Source organism: Canis lupus, chromosome 32 (genome assembly GCF_048164855.1).
Source record: "Canis lupus baileyi chromosome 32, mCanLup2.hap1, whole genome shotgun sequence".
Classification (NCBI taxonomy): Eukaryota; Metazoa; Chordata; class Mammalia; order Carnivora; family Canidae; genus Canis; species Canis lupus.
In genome coordinates, this window is record NC_132869.1 from 41870551 (window position 1) to 41877944 (window position 7394).

The following is a 7394-nucleotide window of genomic DNA, read 5'->3' on the forward strand; positions in this document are numbered from 1 at the left end:
TAAACAAATAAAATCTTTGAAAAAATAAAATAAAAAATCAAGGTAGGCCCACGTGTATTGGCATAGCCTCCTCAGATTTTTGTAATGTGTGGCTACAAGACTTTGGGAGGAAGGTGACGGTAGGGTTGGGGGAGTGTAAGTAACAGACAAAAATCATATTTTTTAAAAGAGATTTGATTTATTTATTCATGAGAGACAGAGACAGAGAGAGACAGAGGCAGAGACCCAGGCAGAGGGAGAAGCAGGCTCCATGCAGGGACCCTGACACAGGACTCCATCCCGGGACCCCGGGGTCACACCCTGAGCCAAAGGCAGGAGTTCCACTGCTGAGGCCCCCAGGTGCCCCAGTTTTTTACTTTTTTAAAGCAACGGTTTCAGGTCTCTTTCTAGAAAGCTTATCCTCCCCTTCCTCCTACCATCTCCACCAGACAAGTCTGACTCATCCTTAAATCTCTGCTCAAGTCACTTCCTCAGCAGGATCTTCCTTGGCTACTCCCTAAACTGAATTAGACGCCCTGTCCAGCTCTGTCTCGCTTCTTATTGTTATTTTTAATCAGTGAGCCAATCCCAGTTTCTAACTATGCCCTTGTTTCTATGCCCATCAGCTGGGTCTCCCTGCCCGCTCTAGTAGGCTGTACGCCCCAAGAAGGCAGGAAGCACCTCTGTCTTCTCGGCCCCTGGCCCCCCAGAATCTAGAGCCTAGTATCTAGTACACAGGCCTTTATAAATGTGTTGAATTACTGAATCACTGAAGACAGCCACCTTAAAAAAAAAATAATAAAATTTACAAAAGACCTTAACTCCGAGTCTCTACTTTTTATTTAAAGATGCTATTTATTTATTCATGAGAGACAGAGAGAGAGGGGCAGAGACACAGGCAGAGGGAGAAGCAGGCTCCATGAGGGGAGCCCGACGCAGGACTCGATCCCGGGACTCCAGGATCACGCCCTGGGCCAAAGGCTCAACCACTGAGCCCCCCAGAGGTCCCAACCCTGAGACCTCTAGCCCACCATTTTCTCTTGCCTTTCTTATATTTGCTCAGGTATATTTGTTTGGAAAAGAGACATTTCCAGAACGGTGATTGGATTTTTAAGACCTTTTCTCCAAAACACTTCTACTTCTGGAATCCCAAGCTCCTATCAAACATTGCTTCAAACTGTCGACTGCCTGTGGAAACAATACATTGTGGCATACACACAAGCTTTGGCTACAAAAGATCCGTCCCCTCAAAAATCCCTACTGGCTTTTTTTTTTTTTTTTTAAGATTTATTTATTTATGAGAGAGAGAGAGAGAGAGAGAGGCAGAGACACAGGCAGAGGGAGAAGCAGGCTCCATGCAGGGAGCCTGACGTGGGATTCGATCCCGGGTCTCCAGGATCCCGCCCTGGGCCGAAGGCAGGTGCCAAACCGCTGAGCCACCCTGGCTTTTTTCTAAAAGGCGAACAGATACAGAGTAAATAAGGCCACACTGCTAACCAACGTCTAGGGTGAACATTTTCTTTTTTTCTTTTCTTTTTTTTTAGGGTGAACATTTTCTTGTTTACTCACAGGCTACATCTCTCAGCACGAGAACAGCTGAAGGCGAGCTCCACAGGGAAGGTGAAAAATCTTACCCATGTAGGTGACAGTCTCCCATTACCTAAAATACTCTGGGGACCAGTCCTTACCTATTGCGATTCTTGGCGATTTTTGTTTTTGCTTTTGTTGTAACCTCAACCATGAGCTGGCTCTCTCCGCAATTTTCTCGCCTGACACCCTGCGCACCAGTCCTAAATCACAGGCTGATCAGTCACGATTCTATGTCACTTCTCTACCTGCCACCCATGTCGACAGTTTACCTAACGACAGTTTACCTACCTGACAATGTGACTGTGACAATTATTTGCTTCCTTGCCCGTTTCTCCCACTAGACCGTGAGCTCCTTGGGGGCAGGGACCATGTCTTAGCCTTTCCTCTTCCTTCAGGACCTAGTGTGATGGACAGCACGCGGGAGGTGGTCCCCAGTCGATGCTGGCTGCAATACTGGGTTTGTACTTTTCTAGCCAACAAGGTCCAGTTTTTATCAAAGAGTACCCAACTGGTTTGGTTCCCTTGGATACGTAGTGGCTTGTGAGAAACGGTTCAACATGAAGAAGGAGGAACCGTCATCGGAGGCGCACTGCTTTCCCTCGCTTTGACTCCTCTTGCTAACCGGAGTCCAGGGCAGAATGGATGAATTAGGTCCACGAATGGAACCTTGCTTGAACCAGTTTGCACTTCCTCCCTTGCAAAAGCTTTTGCTAAATTTGCCCGTGAGAAGCAGAACTGACTGACGGCTGAGTTCCATCTTTTATTTCCCCAGTTGGACTGCGGACAAGACCCGCGGGGCCAAAGCAGAGGGAGACACGGAAGGCTCGAAGGGACAGCCAGCCTGCTGGAAAGGCCGCTCGCGATGGACGCTAGTGGCTGTGCCCAGGCGTGGATGGAAGAAGCCTCTGGCTGCCAAATGTTGTCTCTTCTGCTTCCACGCCGTCTCTCAGGATGAGGAGCGTCCCCTGGGCTGGGCCCCATCCGGAGGCCTACCTCCTAGTTTGCCAGGCTGCCTCTGGCCACTTTACTGCCTCAAAACAGACACAAAAGTCCACTTTTCAGAACCATCACTCTCACCGGGAATGGGAACCCCTGTGAGAAACCGATGCGCACATCCCAGGTTAGGGACTCGGTCTCTTCCCTCACACATTTGCTGCCTGAGGGAGGCCACTCTTCATTCATCTTCACTATTGCTGACCTTGCAGCTCTCCCAGGCCTCTCCTCCTTGCCTCGCCTTGCGCCTTACGGTGGACCCCCTGGGGAGGGGCGCAGGGGTGAGGCCCAGTCACAGCAACACCCAAGACCAAACCTCTCAGGACTTGGTGGGGAAACAAAATTTGTAAGTTAATTTGATTCTGGAGATCCCTGAGTGGCTCAGCGGTTTAGCCCCTGCCTTCGGCCCAGGGTGTGATCCTAGAGATCCGAGATTGAGTCCCACGTCGGGCTCCCTGCATGGAGCCTGCTTCTCCCTCTGCCTGTGTCTCTGCCTCTTTGTCTCTCTCTTTCTTTCTCTCTCTGTCTCTCATGAATAAATAAATAAAATCTTTTTTTTTTTTAAGTTAATTTGATTCTAGGGGCGCCTGCGTGGTACAGTAGGTTAAGCGTCTGACTCTCGGTCTCAGCTCAGGTTGTGATCTCAGGGTCATGAGATCTAGCCCTGCAAATGCTCCACACTCAGTGCAGAGTCTGCCTAAGACTCTCTTTCCCTCTCCCTCTGCTCATCCATCCCTCCTGTACGCTTGCTCTTTCTCTCTAAAATAAATTAATTTAAAAAATAAATTTGGTTCTTTTTTTGACATAAAGACTGGGTATACTCACAGAATCCTAAGACAGGGTGGAACTCAGAAACCAGCTCATTTTACCAAAACAAGCCGTCAGTCAGACTCTTGCTAAAATCTCAAGGCTTTTTTTGTCTACTTTTCCTGCCCTACATATCAGAACGCATGAAACAAATGACCACATCTGCTTAAAAATATGCATTGTGAGGTTTTGCTCATTTCCTTACTAGAAAGAAAAATTTTTTTAAAGATTTTATTTTTTTATTCATAGAGACACAGAGGGAGAGAGAGAGAGAGAGAGAGAGGCAGAGACACAGGCAGAGGGAGAAGCAGGCTCCATGCAGGGAGCCTGATGTGGGACTCCATCCCGGGTCCCCAGGATCACTCCCTGGGCCAAGTTGGCACTAAACTGCTGAGCCACCGGGCTGCCCTACATTGTCCTTTTTTTTTTTTTAACTTTTTTTTTTCTTTTTAAGATTTTATTTATTTATTTATTTATGAGAGACAGAGAGAGAGAGAGAGGCAGAGACACAGGCAGAGGGAGAAGCAGGCTCCATGCAGGGAGCCCGACGTGGGACTCTATCCCAGGTCCCCAGGATCACATCCCGGACTGAAGGTGGCACTAGACCACTGAGCCACCCGGGCTGCCCCTAGATTGTCCTTTTACGCACATTCAGAGAACTAAATATAGCTCTTGTTCTTAGAACTCTGCAGCATATCCAACCACCCGTTGGTAGCCCACCACACACCTCTACTCAGCCTCCTCTCCACGGTCACTCTTCTGTGCAGTAGAGAGGGATTGTCCCTCTGACTGCCTTCTCATCCCAGCTCATCATTTGATCCACCCAACCAACATTTTAATAAATGCCAGGCACTGGCATGATCAATAAGACCAGGTCTCTGACAGAAAAGAGCTTGCAATCTAATAGAGGGAATGTGTAGTAAAGAATTTAGCCTTGCTCAGAGAGAAGCTGGCCTTTGCCCTTGGCTCCTAGGAAATCACCTCTAAGCCTTTAGAAGTGTCCTAAGAAAGTTTCTTTGTGGGCAGCCCGGGTGGCTCAGCGGTTTAGCGCCACCTTCAGCCCAGGGCGTGATCCTGGAGACCCCGGATGAGTCCCACGTCGGGCTCCCTGCATGGAGCCTGCTTCTCCCTCTGCCTGTGTCTCTGCCTCTCTCTCTCTCATGAATGAATAAAATCTTAAAAAAAAAAAAAAAAAAGTTTCTTTGTTTACCTGGGGGTCTTTAGCCATACCGGATAGACTGACAATGTGACTGGGGGAAAGGAGGGCTGTGGATCATGTGTTATCAGCTAGACCTCTGGAGAGGCTGGAGGCTGAGGTCTAAATGACCAGGCCCCAACGAAAACTTGGGACACAAGGCCCAGGTGAGAGTCTCTGGTTGGCAGTACTCCGTGAGTTCTCTCAGACGCAGCTCCCAGGAAGTTATTGCTATTCGTGATTCCAATGGAAGAGGGCGAGAAGATCCACGTTTGGAACTTTGAGGACTCTGCCCCATGCACTTCTTCCCTTGGCTAACTGATAATCTGTTTCCTTTCACTGTGACAAAGTCTATCGGTGAGTATAACAGCTTTCAGGGAGTTCTGCGAGTTCTTCTGGAGAATTATCAAACCTCAGTGTGGTCTTGGGGACTATCCCTAAATTTGGGGGAGAGATACATGCAGTGGGATGGGAAGGGCCCAAACATGAGAACGGCTACTTCTACCTGCAGAGGTAAAGGTTTATCCAGATAGTTGTTGAATGGAGTTTTCCAAAGATGAGTAGATGTGTTTATCAGATGAATGACATCAGAGTAAGGAGGGACGCGGTGGCTGGTGGGGGGGGGAGGGGCGGGGTAGTATGAAACTCGTGTGTTTGTACAAGGAACTATAAAGTAGCACCACTGGAGAGGAGACAACAAAGGAAGGAAGGTAATTTATGAGGCAGGGCAGATACGCCAAGGCCAGGTTATGAAGAAGTGCACACGCAGGCTGGGAAGCTTGTAGGTCACGGGAAATCCTTGAAGCAATGCATTTTTAGCAAGGATCACTCTGCCAGTTGTAGCAGGAGTGGCTTAGAGGGGAGGAAAGGTTGTGGCAGGGAAACTAGGTAAGAAACTCTGGCAACACTTCAGGACAATGAAGACTTGAATGAAGGCCATAGGTCATAGAGGAAATGGAGAAGAGAGAGGTCAGGCATTCAAGGGACGGATGACTCACTAGCTGTGAGAGGTTAAGGAATGGACGGAATCAGCAGAATAATACCTGGGTTCCCAGCTGGGGTGACTAAGGGCTATTAACAAGGACAAGGATCCCAGACAGGAAGAGAGCATGATGGGGAGGGACCGAGGGGGAGAGATGATGAGCTCAGTTCGAGAGGATGAGGAGATTGGCTGGGAAGGGGTTGGAGACAGACAGGGCTGGAGCATGCGCACATGCACTGCAGGTGAAGTCGGGAAAGAGAAAAGCTGCGAAACGTCCCTTAGGTTTGGAAAACAAGAGACTACCAGTCGCTTGATGTGAGCACTTAGGAGTGGTAGGGACAGAAGTCCGATTTCTGACGTGAATGTGAAGTGGGCTAGTGACAAAACGGTGATTGTAGACAAGCTATTATCAGACACAAGTGAATTAGGACGACACAGTCGTCCGATGCAGGCCTCAGAGCCCAGCGTGGCGTGCTGAGTGAACAGTGAAACAACCAACACTGCCTACTTTGCAGCAGCTGGTGGCAAAGCCTACTCTTCCCAGGTGCGTCGGTCCTAGTGGCACTTGAGATGAAACAGGTGATCTCAACTAGTGGTCCTTGGGCAACTCATGCCAAGCTGGCCCTCTAGCCAAGGCGAGCAGGGTAGTCTACACAGGGCAGTGGTATCAGATAGGATTCTTTGGTTGCCAGCCCGGAGATCTGCTCTGGGTGATTAAGGAAGACGGAGTTTACCAGATGCTCACTGGTTTCACAGCGAGAACAAGCAATACCCCATAACTTTCCGAGGGCAAAATAAATGATCCAATGGATTTACTTTCTTTGTTCCTCTGCTCAAGATACAAATTCTTGGTGAGGAGAATATGATCGGTCCATCTTGAGTCATGAGCCTGATGTTTAGCTAAAGGAGGGCAGTGGCCCCAGACTACAGCTCCAGCAGACCCCACTGCATGGGGAAGATATAATTCCACAAAAAGGAAACGGTTGCTATTCAGAAGGGTGGCCAGAAAACTAATATCCAATCACAACAACTTCTCTTTTAAGATTTTATTTATTTATTCATGAGAGACAGAGACAGACAGAGGGAGAGAGGCAGATTCCATGCAGGGAGCCTGATGTAGAACTTGATCCAGGGTCTCCAGGATGACGCCCTAGGCTGAAGGTGGCACTAAACCGCTGAGCCACCTGGGCTGCCCTCACAACTTCTTTACACAGCCATCTTTGAAACAGGTGGCAGGAGGTGATTTTTCTTAAGATTTTATTTATTTATTCGTGAGAGAGAGAGAGAGAGAGAGAGAGAGGCAGAGACACAGGCAGAGGGAGAAGCAGGCTCCATGCAGGGAGCCCGACATGGGACTCGATCCCCAGACTCTGGGATCACACCCTGAGCCAAAGGCAGACGCTCAACTGCTGAGCCACCCAGGCGCCCCAGGAAGTGGTTTTATAATTCACAAGAAATATGACCAGAGACAGTCTATATTCAGTGATTGATAATGTTGGCTCCTCAGTTAAAAACGGAAGGGGCACTTCTCTGAAATACATCCTCCAAGCTATCATTCAATAATATCAAGTTGTGCTTGGCGATAAGTTTGCCTGGTATGTTCTGTGACTCATGCATCTGTCTCCCAGGAGTGTCCTTTGTGGAAGCAGTCCCTCCTGACTTGCTTATTTCGGAGCAGAGCCCAGCCAAGTCTGGTGGTACGGGCTAGCCTGCCCAGCTCTGAAATGATACAGTGGGCCTGCGGAGGGCACAGACTAGTGCCTTCTCCTTGGGAAGATCATGTAGCATCCAGGCAGCCAGCAACATGCTCCTTGGCGAGAGGAACATAATGTTCCTATTGCAGAACTG